Here is a 17199-nt window from a genome sequence, read left to right as displayed (position 1 = left end):
ATGGTGGCTGGATGGAACGTTGGAACTTCCAGTGATACCTATCCATCTCCATGACTCTCCCAGGGAGTCCCAAAGTCAGACAGGGACTTTTGAGTGACTATGTAGAAGCTTCACAAGTTCAGAGTGGTTTTCAAGTCTCAGCTCCTTATCTACCAGGTCCTATGGGGTCAAAGCTTGATCACAAGGGCACCCCCTCCCAGGCTGAAGCACTGCTTGTCTGGCTGTTCCAGCTACTCTAGACAAGACCAGGATTCCAGTTACTTATTCCTGAGATCAGCCTGGAAACTTTCATATGAATAGAACTTGGCCCCAGAGGCCCAGATGGGGGCCTGGGGAAGTCATGGGAAGCAGACTGAATATTTCCATCCTCTCCAGTCCCTCAATATCCTCCAAGATCTACTGCAGGCCCAACCCAGCTCTGTAGTTGTGTGTGTGTGGTGTGTATTTAGGGGTGATGCAGACAGATCGGGGGTGCTCTCTGTCCTTGGATTGGAATCCCTCACATTAGCCTACCTTTGGGTTCATTTACCCCCTGCTTGCCCCCATCGACATGGTTTTTCTAGCCTCAGGAATCGTCTGACCCAGAGATGCAGGCCAAGCCTTAAACCAGGGGAGGTGCAAATGAACCGTGGACCTTGTCCTGAGGGGCCCTTCCTGGCCTGAGATCAGTGCATGTTAAGCGGGCCAGGAGGCTCCCAAGGAACCCAGTCAAGACGAGGGGGGCCTAAGGACTTCCCACTTTTGTCCAAGAGCCTTCATTCCCTTCCTTGCTCTTGTGTAAACACCTGGTAGGGCAGATTTTTCAGTAATGCAACGGCAGACACCGCCCCCAGCGAGGTCTGTGCGCCCGCTGGCGTGTGGCAAAGCGGCCCCGCCGGCGGGTGAGGTCTCTAACCTGAAAGGCACAGCTGGAAAGCATGGGAGTCCTATCTTTCTCCCACCCACGGGAGACCTCCTCTACCTCGCTAGGTGCACCTTGCCCTCCAGGGATCCCCCATCCTCAGGAGGAGATTGACCTCAGGGCGGAAGTTCCCGCTGGACCAAAACCCGCTTAGAGCATCGGAGGAGGAGCGCTGGCGTCTGCCCTCGCGGATTTGCTTCGCAGCCTCTCGGACACCGCTTTGGCCAGCTTCTCACGCCCCTACGTCCCTGCGCGCTGCTCCTCCGGCTTCCTGGGGCGGCCCTTGAGAAATGTCGACGTCGTCGTAACCCGTGTGTGGGTGTGCGGGGGCCTGTAAGCGCCCCGCATGTGCCTTTCATTTAATCCTCACAGCAACAGACCTGCGTTAAGGGCAATTGTTACTCCCGTTTTATAGATAAGAAAACTGAGGTTTAGGAGATTAATTTGCTCAACTTCTGGAGACTGATGAATAATGAGGTCCGAACTCCAACACTGGTCTTTATGGCACCAAATCCAGGCTCTGACCATTTCTCTTTCTCTTCCTATTCAAACACCAAGTCGTTTCCAACTTTTAAAATGGAAATGAATCCCATTAAAAAGTACTACCTGATACAAATAGACTTGAGATATTTGGGAAGTTACTAAAGGGAAAAGGAGGAAACAAAGGGATTTGGGAAAAATAAAATATTGACTCCAAAATAAAACGAATCCTTTAACACATAGCATTTAAAAAATCGAGGCATAGTTGATGTAAAACCAAAAAGGTATGGACTGAACTCAGCTCACTTATCCGTACCCCTGCCACCCTGTTTCATCTCCGAGCTTTGTCCATTAGAGCAAGGAGGGAGCTATGCCTGGAAATGTTCACCTGTAGCTGAATCCTCTGAGACTCAAACTCCTTACTGTCTCATGGCCCCATAGCACTGCAGAGAAAGAAAACGATGGGGTCAGTCTGGTGCTAAAATACTTTCCAATCCTGCTCTCTCCCTGGGGAAAAATGGGAGTTTGATGAGCCTAAACATTCTGAACTTGATTCCATGAGGGTTCTCAGAGGCACACTCCTTGATATTGTGTGTGTGGATTTGGGGGATGTGGACCCACAGCCTTATTGATTTGTTTTCTAGTAGCAAATTTCATATACATAGAAAACAGTAAAAATGAAATTTCACACATATAGAAGAGCATGCTGCTGCTGCTGCTGCTAAGTCACTTCAGTCGTGTCCGGCTCTGTGCGACCCCATGGACTGCAGCCTACCAGGCTCCTCCTCTGGGATTTTCCAGGCGAGAGTACTGGAATGGTTTGCCATTGCCTTCTCCACAGAAGAGTATCATAACTCCTTAAACTCATCACTCAGTGTCAACCCTTATCAACTCAAAACCAATCATATTTCAGTTTTTTTTTTTTTTCTGGAGTATTTTAAAGCAAGTCACAGGCAGCATTTCATCCAAGTATACTTTGTTTGAATTCTTAACAGATAAGGACTTCTTTTTCCTTTCTTTTTTTTAGCAGTTCCTTCATGTGATTATCACACGTAACAAAATTAACAATAATCTTTTAATACTATCTGTGTTTCAGTTTCCTCAGTTGTCTCAAAATTATCTTTTTACAATTAGTTTGCTCAAATCATAATTGAAATAAAGTCATACATTACATTTAGTTGATATGTCTGAAGTTTCTTATAGCAGTTTCCTTGTCTCCTTTTTTTCATACAATTTGTTTATTTAAAACCCTGGGTCAACCCAATTCCCAGAGATATTTCATTGTTTAGTCACTAAGTCCTGTCAGACTCTGCGACCCCATGGATTGTAGCCCACCAGTCACCTCTGCACATGGAATTTCCCAGGCAAAAATACTGGAGTGAGTTGCCATTTCCTTCTCCAGGGGATCTTAGGCACTGGCAGGCAGATTCTTTACCTTTGAGCCACCAGGGAAGCCCTATATTTGTCATCTTCAAGAAAGATTGCTGTTCTATGTTAGGCCAAAAGACTTATTTTTACAGGTTTCTGCTCCACTGTCCAGGGCAGCTGGCCATGGACAGGAAAACTGCACAATTTCCTATATCTTCTCCCAAAGAAAGTGGAGCTGGGCCAGGCAATGCCCCTCCCCCCACAGACCACATTCAGCCTTCCTTTGGTTCCCTTATTCCCTCTTTCTTCCCCTCCCAGGCAGTCAAGAATGGGACCCTCTGATGAGTCTTTGAAGTATCCAGGTTTCGAAGAGTGTCAAAGACTGATACTCAGCTTCAGATCTAGAAGCAAGATTACTGCCACTGGGGCATGACTGTCCAGTCCCTTCCTTGGAGGTGCCCCCAGAGGCCACCACGCTTCCCAAGAGAACTAAAGAGCATTGTCTATTTCCAAGGTGGAGTGGCCAGACTAGCTTTACCATCTCTTATTCCTTCCTGCCCTTTGGGCATTATTGACATGGGGAGCTGGAATTTCTCTCCCTGCTCTGACACATGTTGCTAGCTGCATGTCCTGAGAGATCTGGCCATCTCTCTCCAGCCCTCTGTCTCGCCATCTGTAAAGTGGGAGTGATTGTCTCTGCCCAGCCTTCTGTACAGTGCTGCTTGGAGACAATAAAGAGGGAAGTGAAGTTGCTGTATAAAGATTACAACATACGTATAACCAACAAGTTGTAGCTCTGAGTTGGCAGTGCCTAAGATGAATGTGGGATTTCTACTAGGGGAAGAGAAACCAACCTACAAGCTTGTTCTGGTCCTATGGCTATGGAAAAGCACCTCCACACATAGCTTCTTTGGCTGGGTACACAAAAAGCACCTCCCCCAAACTAAGAAGAGATCTGGACTTGGTGGTACCCAGCCAAAGAAGCTATGACCTCCTTGTCATGAAGAATACCACAATGCCCACTCCTCTTTCCCAGGAATTGCCAAGCAGCGTGGCACAAGTCAGGATTTTGTCTCTTCCCTCTTCCCATTGCCCCTTCTCTATTGGCTACACCACTTTCCTCTTTCCAGGGATCCCTCAAGCACCCCAAAGCCCCAACTCATCTCCAAGAGGAAGTCCAGGAAACACTGCCCCAGGCCCTGGTTACAAAAACTGAAGAGAGTCCAACTCAGCTGCAATAACTGGGTTCTACCCTTCCCAACTGAGGTCCCACACCCCCGACTGACTCTGCTTTCTGGGACCCGGAGACAGGGAGTCACCGTGAGCCAATGCAGAATGTAGCACAGACATACTGAAGAGTCCTCAACATTTTTCATTTCCAAACTACACCTAGCTCATAAAAAGCCGGCGAATGTAATAAATTTCTCCACTGCAGAACGTGGTTTTAATTAATTATTGGGTTATTCAAGGTGACTCATGTGTGAAATACAGTTTGCCCTTGTAAAATGAATCTCACATAATGCATTCTGAGTAACAAGCAGCTTGTGATCCTCTCCAGAGGTTTATACAAAACTCATATTTATCCTTTGAAGTTCTTGGGGTGAAATAAAGGTGTGACTTTGGCTTAAAAAGAGCTTCCTCAGCCAGCCAGCAGTACTAAGAGATTTAGTCTTGTTTTCCCAACTGCTTATTTGACAGGGTTTTTTCCCCTAGAAAATCTGGTGTTTCGTGCACGCATGTACATTTATGTATATTAATCACTTGTTGTGCAATGTCTGCAAAGGATATGGGAAGCCATCTCTTTGCAAACTAGAAATGCTGCTAAATTTTGCTTCAGCCAACCTGGCAGCTGCAGGTCTTCCCGCTGCTGGGGCCTCTGAAATTCGATGTTTATCTTCCAAGATTCATGTTTGCTGCACATCACAAGATCTGTGCTGTGCAAGCACGGAATTGCTCCTGTCTAGGATTTACTCTCTTTTCTGTTTAACTTAAAAGTCCTTAATGCCAAGCACCACACCTACAAAGCAGGCTCCTTCCAAGAAGGAGTGTGGGATCTCTATAGAGCCATTAGCACTGCAGGGCAGGTCCATACCATTAGGGAGTCTACATTGTTTAGACCTTTTTGAGGGATTAGGTTGAATGTGTGCATTTGAAGGGAGTCTGGAGGTACTGTGGGTCCAGGAGCAGTCTGGCTACTCTGAGCAGTGATACCCGATGGCTAGGCTCCTCCCCCTGGTGGCCCAGACAGTAAAGAATCTGCCTGTAAAGCAGGAGACCCAGGGTTAGATCCCTAGGTCAGGAAGAAGCCCCAGAGGAAGTAACGCACCCCCACTCCAGTATACTTGCCTGGAAAATGCCATGGACAGAGGAGCCTGGAGGGCTACAGTCCACGGGGTTGCAAAGAGTTGGCAGGCCTAAGAGACTAACACTTTAACACTTTTCCCAGATCAAGGCAGTACTAGTGGGAGGCGGGGAGAAGGGTAGAGGGGCAGGAGTCCAGGGTGACTTTAAGCATCCCCACCCACAGAGAAGAGGTGGGAAATTCTGGCATTGTGTCTGGATTCCTGCCCTAGAGAAGGGTGGGAGACTTTTAAAAGAAGAGCAGGATGAAGTGTTTTCTCTTAGTCTTGGTCTGGCCCCTGAGTTGGGTATGGAGGCTCTGCCAGGGGACCTGGACTGAGCCAGATCTGAGTCAAGAGAGGCCTCCTCCAGTTTGTTTTCTTTCTGGTTTTCTTTTCCTTTTTGCCTCCTTTAATTTTCCTCCTTGGTTTGGATGCCAGAATTTATTTTTTTAGGAAAAGAGAGGCTCGGCTTCAAACACTGCTCAGTTCCTTCTGGACCCCAGAAAGCTGTCCTGGCTGACCCCTTAAGTGGGGTCCTTTCAAATAGTGAGGAAAATCTGTTTCGGCTGGAATCTTGGCCTGGAATTTTTTTCCACACATGACCAAGAGAAGGAGACTCCGAACTGAAACAAAATTGTCTTCCCTCTCTGCCTTAGTCAAATTGTCGGTTTCAGGAGGAAAAAAAATTTGATATCATGTTGAAGTATGTGGGATTATAATAAACCTAGGTAGGGGAGTCACCCTCCCCATGAAGACAACGTGTCCAGTCCATGAAGGGTATCCTAGACGGTACCCACAAGCTCTGCCTGCGAAAAGCCAGAGTGACAGAACCACAGACAGCAGTTGTGCCATCACTCAAATGCTCTGACCCAACATTTGAGCCAGTTAACCAGTGACCTGCTAATTTTTTCACCAGGCATGAATGACTGAATTAGCAAAAGCCCCCTAGAGAAATGAATGTAGTCTATGACAGAGACGGACAGAGGGCCAGATGGGAGCACATACAAAGAAAAGAATAAGGATAGAAATTGGAGTGAAATTAGGACATTTCAGTGCATCAGAACAGAGGCGAGGTCCTAGACAGTTGGATAGGAGAGCAGCGGAGGCTGGGACCTTCCAGAACCTGTACTGACACAGATACTGATCTCGCAGTTCAGCACCTGCTGGTTGGCCTTCTAAAGACCAGTCAGCTCAGACAATTCCGGAAGAATCAGCCAGAGCCATTGTTTGGCTTTTCTCCAACCAAACAATCGTTGATTGGCTGGATTTTTCACTTTCTCTGAGCTGTTAACTCCTGAAGGGAGGTGATCAGGCTCCTTCTGCTCTAATCTAAGAGCAGACTCCCCCACTCCCCAGGGGGGAAATCTGTCACCTTTCCTGGTTCAGTATTGGAAAGGACATGCTTTGGTTGTGTATAAACAAAACAATCTCCAGTGATCCTGAAGTTGTATCAGTTCCAATTGTATTTATTTCTTGATCAGGTTACAAGTCAGAAGCAGGACCAAACAGGACCAAAGACCCACCAATGATTTTCAAGACCCCCAAAGCCAGTAAGTTTTTGCTTTTAGTTTTAGTCTTATTCGTGGTCATCTCTTGCCTGGTGTGACAGAGTCACAGCCATATTTACACAAAGAAAGCTGGAGCATTTAGGCAAATATTCAGATTCCAAGCCCCCATTCCATTTTAGCCAGGCCAGTCAAATGGGGGAGGATGTGACAGATGAACAAGATTCCAAGGGCCCTGCCTGGCGGACTCTGATGTTTCCTTCATTTAGAAGCGCCTTCGGAGAGGACTGAAAATGGGTAGCAGAATCCCCAGGAAGAGAGAAAAAGGAGGAAATAGAGGAAATTAATGGTTTGGGGCTAAATCCAATCAATTTATAATTCCCATATTTGGACCATTTCAGCCTCTGCACAGGTGCTCTTTGAGGAGACATGGCTGCGGGTGGTGGTGGGGTGGAACTGGCTTTCTGTCGCTTAAGTCAAAACCCCTGTGGGGTCTCCAGGAGGGTGGGATCTCATTCTCCTTCAGCAACCCCTCTCCTGACCCAGATGGTCCCCACCTCCCACTCCTACCTCCCTTACTGGCCCATTCCCCCTCACACAATTCATTCTCTGGGTTTGCCAAGGATCCTGCTGACCAAGAAGCCGTCCCCAGTATCTCCTCCTTGACCCAGCTCCAGCAAATGTCTTTTAATCTTTCTGGGCCTCAGTGTCCATATATTTTAGCAAGGAAGGTCAGGAAGAGAGCCGAGGCACTGGTCTAGGCAAGGTGGGATTTGGGACCCAGACGCATGTTTCTCCTGCACGGATTAGAGTCAGTCGCTGGTCGCTTCAGGGACACGGACCCACAGGCGCCCCAGAAGCCGCCGGGCTCTCGCCCCACGTCCCCCAACCCACTCCCGGCCCTCAGATCAGTGTAAGGATCGGGAGAACCTCAGGCCCATTGGCTTATCTTCGGATAACCTGCCCGAAGGGCCAGCCTGCTTTTGAACGAGGCGCGGGAGCCAGTCCAATATAGGGAGATTGCCCGAAGCGGGCGGTCAAAGATGGTTGGGAAACCAGGCGCTCCTGGGTTCGGGCACTCACGTCTGCCTGGGCCGGTGGGGGAGGCCGCGAGCGGAGCAGAGCAGGGCATTTCCCTCCCGGGGCATTTACTCGCATCAGAGGAGGGTGCCCCTGCCTCTGCCCGGTCTTCATCCCCAGATTCACCCGGGCAGCCCCAGCTTGCCTCGCCCGCCGACTCCCAGCCAAATGGCCGCCGAAACAACATCTCCTAGAGCGGCCCGGCGGGTCCCAGGCGATAAGGTCCGAAGATCTAAAACAGAGCCAAGCAGACCCGGAGGAGGCGGAAAGTCCCTCAACAGTACATGTTTCAACTTCAAATTGAACTGCTAGAGTTTGGTTTGATTTTTGCTCTGAATGGTGCAAATAATGTGTCTTTTTCACTCTTCTGTCGGAGATCTCGGAGGTATAGACCTGGTCTTAGGGCTAAAAGTTAGTTCCTACTCCCCCCATCCCCAAATAAATCTTTTTACTCAGACTACAAGCTAGGTGCCTGCTTTAGTATCGTTCTCTGCAAACTTGTTACAGAAAACAAAACCAAAAAACCTTTGCTTGTATTTTTTAAAACGAGTAAGTTAACGGTCTGGTTTTTATGAGTCCTAAGTGTCTGAGAGAAGTCTGCATTTTAGTTGTTACAAAGATTGCATTAATTAGATCTTATAAGCATACATGTAATTCATTTTTAATTTTTCTGTTTTCAATTTTTTAATAATAAAATTTATCCTGTATAAAATTTATAATGTACACTATTAAAATAACAAATACCAGATTTATAATAATAATAAATACCAGAAAAGTAGTTCTTTGATCACTTCTGACCAGAGGCACTGTTTCCAGAGTCCTTGGTATCCTTACAAGTACCTCTAACAAAAGTGGCAGCACATCATATACATAGCTTTGCATATTGTCTTTTGTTTTTTTAAAAAATGTTAATGATGCTTTTGTGTCTTTACTAATGTCTTTTTAATGGTTTCATTTTATTGTATGAATGTGCCACAATTTATTCAACCGGGTGACTATTGATAAAATGTTTCCAATTTTCTCTTCCTTTTTTCCTATTATACCAAAATACACTACTCTGTGTATTTATGCAAGTATATGTGTATCACATGTTCTTAGAAATGGGTTGTATCAAAGGTTTTGTGCATTTTTGATATTCATGGAAGCTGAACCTAGTCTCACAGTGTTAAAGCAATTTGTATGTCCTTTCTCAGAAAACTGTCTTTTCTTGTCCTCCTATTTTTCTATTGTTTTTTGTTAATCTAATTTCTAATTTGTTTTTTATATTTTATTAAAATGTGAGGTCATTTTTTTTTTTTTTTTGGTCAATAGAATTATACTTGTGACTGAGGATTTGAAGTTTATATGTATTAGAGTTTTCCCGACAATTTTTTTTCTTTTCTGGAAGGAATGGAGTGTAGATTTCAGACTATTACCCACTTCGATTTTCTCTTGCAGAGTTTCATTTTTATTGGATAGAGTTGGCTTTTCTTAATCATTTCCTCTCTTCTTCGACTCTCCTTAAGATTAGAAGACAGAAAAGTCCCATGTCGGACTCTGATGGAAACCGCTACAGCGCTGCCGCCGCAGAGCTCGAACCTCAGTCCCGACTCATTGTTTCCCTCCCCAAGAGCCCCGACCCCAGGCAAACCCCTCCGCAGGTCAGCAGACTCTCACTTAAGAACTCACAAAACCCTAGAAAATTGAAGTAGAGTCTAAGATACGGCTGCTCCAAACAAACACCTGGCAGATGGGCCTTAGGAGATTCGGCCCTTCGGGGTTCTGGACGGGGGAGGACAGCTGTCGACTTGGCCTCGGTTCTCGGGATACTGAGAGAAAGGCGCTCCCTCTCGGGACCTAGTGATCTCCACGCATTTATTTATTCCCAGAGGACACCTGGAACGGCGGGACTGACGTGGGCTGGGGAGAGGCGGCGGGGCTGAAGCTGGGGGACGAGGGAGGCCAGCGAGGAGTAGGAGGTATTAGGGAACGGGGGAGCCGCACAGGCCGCGAACGAAGGAGCCGCACAGGCCGCGCGTACCGCTCTCTCCAGAGGCCCCCATCAGCGGCGGGATCCTCGCAATGAGCCAACCGCCCCGCATCCTGCCTCGCAAAACTCCAGGAGGGTTCCCCTGTCTCAGGTCCCAAACACAGCCTCTTTCTAAAGCACTGGATATTCCGGGGGCTCAAAAGCAGCCTTTGCAGCGCTTTTCTGGGAAGTAATCCTCATTCCGCTCATTCCCACCACTTTCAGAAATTCTTTGGAAGGCAGAATGGTTTGCGCCTTGATCCTACCCGGGCGCTATAAAAAGAAATTGGGCCCCTCAAACATTAGGCCGATCGTTAGAGAAAAGATCGAGAGAGAATTCGGGCCCTGCAGAGTTCCAGCGTCAGGAGCCGGATATACACAAGGAGGCGAGGATGTGCCTGCCAACACTTACTGAGCACTTGCTGTGTGCCCGAAACTGACTAGGAACTGGGGGGGAATTTCAAGCCAGTCAAATGCCTCGGGGTAGCGTTTCAGATTTGAAAACAAGATATACTTTCCCCACGATTTGGTATAAAGTTTTATCCCCTCAGAATTATTGAAATTGAGGTATGGATTTGGTAAATCGAATTTTAAAGGCTTTTTAAAATTAGATTATAACATCTATTTCTTAGTCAAAAGACCTCTTTCCCAGGAGAGTTCTGAGGGGCTTTCTTTCTTTTGGGGGAGGCTTTCTTATTTGATTTCTGGTCAAAGGACTTTTAACTTCTTGGTCCCATGATTGCATTATTTCAGGTGAGAAAATTTTCCGATTTATCCAAACAATTGCTTGAGTGTAGACCACATATTTGGGTTGAAGAGCTCAGCTCCTGTCCGGAAAGGGAGGGAGTTCCTCCAGGAAGAGGAGCTCTCCATCCCCACTCCAGAGACCCTCTGTCCTCCCCTGTGGATGCCTTCTCCACACCCCCAGCTCCCTCTTTGGCCAGAGCCTGTTTTCCTGGGGTGTTTTTTTCCAGAAGACTTCTCTTTCTTAGGAGGAATGGAGAGACAAGGATTTGAGGGCAGAACCAGTGTCCCTGGTCGCAGCGGGGTGCTTGAAGCAAGTGACTGGGGTGAGAAGAACCAGCTTTCTAACAGTGGTTCCCTCCACCCTGGACAGATGGTCTGTGAACCTGGGGCTATGATCCCCCTGGGCTTTGGGGAAAACCACCGGCATCCTGTTTCCCAGCAACTGATTGTTTCTGATGTAGACAGTCTCCTATTTAGTGTGATCCCCTTTTAGTGTGTGTGTGTGTGTGAGCATCACTTCAAAAAGCAAAGGGAACTAAGAAAGCAAGAACATAATATGGTGGTTACTAGACCCAGTGGACAATCCAGTCCTTTTCACGCCCCACCCCACATATTTAGGTTTGGGCTGAGAGGGATTTTAAGCTTCAGTTTCTGAAATTGTGGTTGACATTCTCTGTGTCAATTTCTCCTTTCAGTCTCTTAATTTTTACTGTTTCCTGGAGCTCTTCTGAGACAAACTACACAGGCAAGGTGAGTTGTGGCAGGACAGAGCGTGAGAGAACACTATTTTAGACCAACCAGCTTTCACAGAAAGTTGACTCCCCATCCTGAAGCATGAGAATGGGGGAGGGGATAGGGACGAGGCAAGGTTGCTCGTCCCACCGGAGTCCAGCCCCTGGGAGAAGTGAAGACTCACACCGCGCGACCCCTCAGCTGGGGTCATGGAAAGGACAGGCAGAGAAGTCTAGAAATGCAAAGAAGTTAACGATGTTTGGCCGTCTGGGGGCTTATCGGTGTGTCGGGGTCAGGCGGGGGCCGAGGCATCAAGCTCCGGCAAACAGGGCCTGGGTCGGGGCTGCACGGTGAGGAGGCTGACTCAACATGGGACCACGTGGCACCTGGACTGCGGACGGTCCACTTAGGAGCTTCTGGGAGGAAGGAAGGGGGTAGCTGGTGAAATATTAACACCCCACTCTGCCCCGGGTTCTGAAGGGGGAACCACTCCTCAGAGGTCATGGACTAGAAGAGCCGGGAGGCTGCTACCCCTTCCTCTCTGCACCTAAGATCCAAACCCTTTCAGTTCTCAACCTGTGGCCTCTGGGAAGGTGCAAGTTCTCAACTTTCCTCTACCTCCTTGCTCCTCCTCCCCAAGGGCAAACAGTCTCTGGGCCTGGTGCGGGGGTGGGAGCAGGGAAAGGGTGAGCAGAAATCTCTAGGCATTAGACAAAGACAAGCCAGGATGGTCTTAAAGTGAACTGGAGGTCAGGCGGGATGGGATATGAAAACCCTTTCCCACAATCCCTCAATTCTGACGGCGCCTGGGGATGGAGAGTGCCCAGGGCCCCCTCAGAGTTTTCCCATGGTTGAGTGCGCTTCTGGGCCTGGCAGGCGGGCTCAGGAGGGATGCCTGGGAGGCTGGGGAGTCCCAGAGGTGATTACTGGCAAGGCAGCGTGGGGTTTCCGAGGCTGGATCGCCTCTGCATTCGAGGCCGTTGGGCAGGGGCCGGGTTCGGGTGCCTCCCAGTGGTGAATCAGGCTTCTGACCTCTGTGCCATCCCGGCCCTGCTCCAGAGGGTAAACATTCTCTGCACTTTGAAAACTGGTGGGACAAGAAAGCGAGGGGGTGGCTGGGAGAGGGAGGGAGGAAAGGAGAGAGGCTGAGAGGAGAGGAGGTTCTGAAATCCTCTCTCTCTTTTTCCTGCCAGGAATCTTTGAGGGCAGCCTGCAGAACGAAGAAGGAGCATCCCACTGTCGATGTTTCTCTCTAGCTAGATAAAAAAATCAGTTTTCTGGAGCCTCAGAAATGAGACTTGGAAAATGACCCCAGCGTTGGAGGATGGGGGAAAGGACTGTCAGGTCTCAGTTGGATTCCCATTCCCTCAGAATCAGCTAAAGGACATCCCTCTGGAGGGACACCGGACATCTATGAAGGGTTGAGGGCACAGGCAGGACAAGAGGAAATTCTCATTTCTTGGGGACAGACTTGGTTACTAAATCTTAAGAACATACTTACTATGGCTATCATTTTTAATGTTGAAGATGATGTAAAGGGATCCTGTTTTGACTCTCAATTCAAAGTCATTTTTGGGCCCTGGGTGGAGTACAAAGAAGCTGTGAGGTCAAACAGACCCAGCATAGACCTGGATCCCTCTCCTCACCAGCTTCACCAGCTTCATCTCCCTGAGCATAGCCTCCTTGCCTGTAAAAGGGGGATAATACTAACAGTCACAGCACTGATGCTAGAATCATATCAACACAGTAGCCCAGGACTTCGTGTCAGCAAAAATGTCCCACCAGCCTCAGCTTCCTCTCAGACCTTCTTAAGGCCCCAGTGACACAAGTCCCAGAAAAACCCTCAGGCACTTGCCTCCACCCAGTTACAGCCAAGTGACTAGAGTGACTGAGAAGTGAATTAAAGACAAAGTAACACCAAATTCCACTCTTCTCCACAGACCTCAGAGAAGAAGGAAGGAAGGGAAAACGTAGGCGGAAGGGAGGAAGGAAGGATAGGAGGGAGGGAAGGAAAGGGAGAGCGCTCCGTTCCCTTTCTTCAGGTGTCCAGGCTGTAGCCCACCACCACACCAAGAGAATCAATAGCTCTGGGAAGAGGCAGATGCATTTAAATCAAAGCTACCAAATGCAGAGACACCCCTAACAGCCGGTGTTTTACTCCAACGATGAAAATAATTCAAGAGAACAGCCAGGCTGAAAACTCTTCTTGGACATCAGAAGACCTTCCTTGAGACTGCTCTAAACTGTCTACGACTTGGACGGTCGTCACTGAGTTCAGTTCTGTAAGACTGGAGTTGCTGCCATTCCCACCCTGTCTTCATGGGAGTCCTTACAGAAGCAGCCAAGAAACGGAGGTGACCACGCTGAAACGCACAGCTCTGCTCCCTGACTAGCCTTACACTGATCTAAACACTAGAAACTGACTCCAAGCATGAAGTGTAAGTTCAAGCAACCGAGGTCCAGGCGTCCCAGGTCTCCCCTGGGCTTGGAGACATGGACTGTTCAGTCTTGAACCGACACCTATTGGTTTATTCCACTTCTCAGGCTCAGTCTTCGTCTGTTAATGGATATAGTAGCCCCCTCATCAGGTGGTTTGGGGGATAATAAAGCTTGTTATGCGCTTTGCCCCAGTATCTGGAACATGATGACTGCTGAATAAACAGCAGCGATGCCTACGGAGTCTCTAGTCCATATCGGAGGAAGCCAATTTCACGCCCTAATGTTACCTCAGAGGCTTTGTGGAGCAAAGCCGAGAGTGGAGCGAGGGGGAAGCGCTTGGTAACCGGCGTTCTGGCCCTGGCCTGAGCATTCTTAGCGGAATCTCAGGCGCAGCCCGGCCAACCTCTGTTCTACTTCCACCCCGGACCCATCGTCCCCCGACCCCGCTGGGGCGAAAGCCTGGCCTCTCTCTACCGGGAGCCCTTTCGCCCGCGCCCGCGGCGCCGGTCGTGGTTCTGGCGCCGGAGCCGGGATGCGCTGGGCGGGACAGCGCGTGTGAGGCGCGGTGTCTGGGAAGCAGGCAGCGAGAAACGGTCCACCAGGGACTTTTCTCCCCTGGACTCAGCGCCCCGAATCAGCCTACTCCCTGGGTCGCTTAGGAACCGCACTTCGGGCCTGGGTGGTGGGGAGCGAGGTTTTTACTGCTCGTGTCCTAATCTCCAACAACAGGCAAATTTCCCCCATGCGCTTTTGCCGGGCGGCATCTTCTCCAACAGAAGTTCCAAACCAGCTCTGCACAGGCCTCGCTCTCTCCCGAGGACCCGCAGCCCACCCTGCCTTCTAAATCCTCTCTCCAGAGACAGGGACTGGAGGACTTGCTCCAAGTGCGCCCTTCACCTCCTCTTTCCCAGGCTCCTTCTGACAGTGGCTTTTCCCTGCAAGGTTCCTAGAAGCAGAGCAAATGAAAATGTTAGAGGAAAAGTACTGGTTCTGTCCCTCCTTCTCCTCAAACTGTCATGTTGGAAAAATAATCAGAAAATTTCAAATAACCAGGAAATCTGCTGAGAAATGGGGACCCAGAAGGGAACAGCCAACCCAAGAATTGGCTTTTCTTTTATCAATAGGAGCCCAGTCCCTCCATTAGATATGAATATAGCTTCTGTGTGGCTGCCAGTGAAACATATATTTCCCAACCAGGCGGCAAGACCTGACTAAGAGGCTGCAGGTCAGAAGAGGGTCTATTCAGACAGTGTCCAAACACAACGAAATTATAACATGAAAAGCAGAGCTCTTGATTCAGATCTTTCCTGTTTAAATAAGGGGTGAGGGTAAGAAGCACTGGTGAAATATCCAAATAACTGAAAATATTTGTAAACAAATTCTTCTCACTGGGCCTCTGTTTGTGTTGGTGGGTGTGGCACACAGAATCAGGGGTCTGCTAGCTGTTTCTTAATAACCCCTCCCCCTCCTTTGAGCTTCCCAGATGGCACTAGTGGTAAATAACCCATCTACCAATGCTGAAGACATAAGAGACGTGGGTTCAATACCTGGGTTGGTTGGGAAGATCCCCTGAAGAAGGCATGGCAACCCACTCCAATATTCTTGCCTAGAGAATCCCATGGACAGAGAAGCCTGGCAGGCTGTAGTCCATAGGGTCTCAAAGAGTCAGACACAACTGAAGTGACTTAGCACACATGCATGCTCCTTTGAGTGGCCCCTCATTTTCTCAGAAACAGAAAGAACTCAAGTCAGCTTTAGAGTGTGAGAGCTCTGCCAGTGGAAGGACTGTGGGAACTGACAGGGGAGAGCTTGGAGTGGAGAGTGGAAGGGCAGAGGGGATGAGAAGTGCAGCAGATGCTGAGTCAGAGGCCCTGAGACAAAGTCCTGGCTCTGTGTCTTTAATGTCTCCTTGCCTCAGTTTTCTCATCTGCAAGATGGGGATAATACTGATCTATAAGCCTGCTGTGAAGAATAAATAAAGTAATACATGGGAACATGCTTGATCATCATCTTATGTTCCCTGGCCTGTGCCTAACTCAAAGGGTATCATGGCAAGGATAGCAAGGGTCCAGGTTTTGCCCCAACCCAGGGATGGGTATGAGTGTCCCTCTGGCTATTCAATGCCCTGACCCCTGGGCTCAGCTGGCTCGGTCTCACCCTCTACCAGATCCAAGGGCAAGTGAGAGTCCATCTCAGCAGGCTGCCCCAGCCCCTGTTTACTTTGGCCACGTTGTGATGGCCCTGCTGGGTTTGCCAACAGGATTTGGGTGTTTGCTCTCCTGCCTGGCATGACTGCAGAGGCAGCTGGCACTCTGCTCCTGATTGTCATGCTGATCAGTGTTGCTCACAGCAAGGGGATGCTGTGACTCCCTGCTGCTTCCGCCCCCTTCTCAGATGGGTGGAGTCTCTTTTTATTATCATTCCTAAGACTCCTAGGCTCAGGAAAGCAGGGTGGTAGAGAGATACCACAGTCTTTCCCTTTAAAATGGCTGCCCAAAGAGTATGTACTCAAGAATTAAAAGGAACCAGGAAATAGCAAAAGAAATCAGACAGGGAGCTGAAGACACCAAGCACAAAATCTAAATTAAAAAAAATTAAGTCCTAGGTTTTGCTTTTTTTCCTCACACTTTTTCGGGACAGTAGATGTTCAGGAATAAAAAGGAAGGGGGGCTTCCTGAGGCCACCCCAGACCAATCATGGCCTGTGGTTCAGGAAAGTCATGGCAGAAGCATCATCAGCAGGTGCATGGTGGGAAAAACACATGCTCATAACGATCCTTTCCCACCTCAGGGCAGCTCCAGGAGCCTCTCACCACCTCCCGAGCACATAGTGTGCTCTCAGGAGACGTGCAATATCCTCCACAGGACACATTGCCAATTGGCTTTCCTAGGCTGCTGGTTAATAACTTAGAGTCATGCCTGGAGAATGGAAAATAATTGAAAGCAATGCTTAGTAAATTGCAGTTTCAAGGTCTTCATTGCCTTTCTAACAATTTGAAAAACCCATTTTATTGCTTTTTTAGATTCCTTGAGTTGAAATGCCACTGTGTGCTGTAATTAAGCTAAGTGACATGCCAGCTGTAAAGACAAGGCTTGTGAATGATTACATTTGGCTCATGTAATCATCCAGCATGGGTGGGGGAGGATGCTTGGAACAGCTGCCAGTCTGCTCACCTCACACCCACTGCCAGGGTGAAGGGAAAACTGGACTGATTTTGCCTGTTTGAGGTGGCCACAGCTGTCCAGTGGGATGAGTCAGATGAGTGGCTCCCGAACTTCACTATGTACCAGGACCCTCTGAGGGAGATTTCTAAATCCAAGGTCAATACCACCCTACCCCAGCCAGATTGACTAATTTTGTCTGAGGGAGTGGAGGCACCGGATAGTTTTTTTAAGCTGCTCAGATAGTTTTGAGTCTAGAGAACCTTCCTGATCCAACATGGCTGCATTTAACAGCTTTGTCTTCAGAAAATCATTTTTGTATTTGGAAACGTGTCCTTCAGTGCTGCTTTTTTAAATCCATCTGGAGACAGGAACTCATCCATCTGCTTTATGAAACAAATACTCTGATCTCCATCCCCCAAAGCTCCAAAGTTCC

General features: G+C 48.5%; 1 non-coding gene across 1 annotated transcript; it reads right to left on the bottom strand.

The window, feature by feature from the left end:
* Nucleotides 1-8137: 8137 nt before the first annotated feature.
* MIR1814A (microRNA mir-1814a) lies at nucleotides 8138-8209 on the bottom strand. The gene has a single exon (NR_031112.1). It is a non-coding gene; the product is annotated as a microRNA mir-1814a (primary transcript).
* Nucleotides 8210-17199: the final 8990 nt, after the last annotated feature.

This window comes from Bos taurus, chromosome 19, assembly GCF_002263795.3.
Source record: "Bos taurus isolate L1 Dominette 01449 registration number 42190680 breed Hereford chromosome 19, ARS-UCD2.0, whole genome shotgun sequence".
In the NCBI taxonomy this organism is placed as follows: Eukaryota; Metazoa; Chordata; class Mammalia; order Artiodactyla; family Bovidae; genus Bos; species Bos taurus.
The sequence above is the reverse complement of the archived record's forward strand: the minus strand, read 5'-3'. Positions and strand labels throughout refer to the sequence as shown.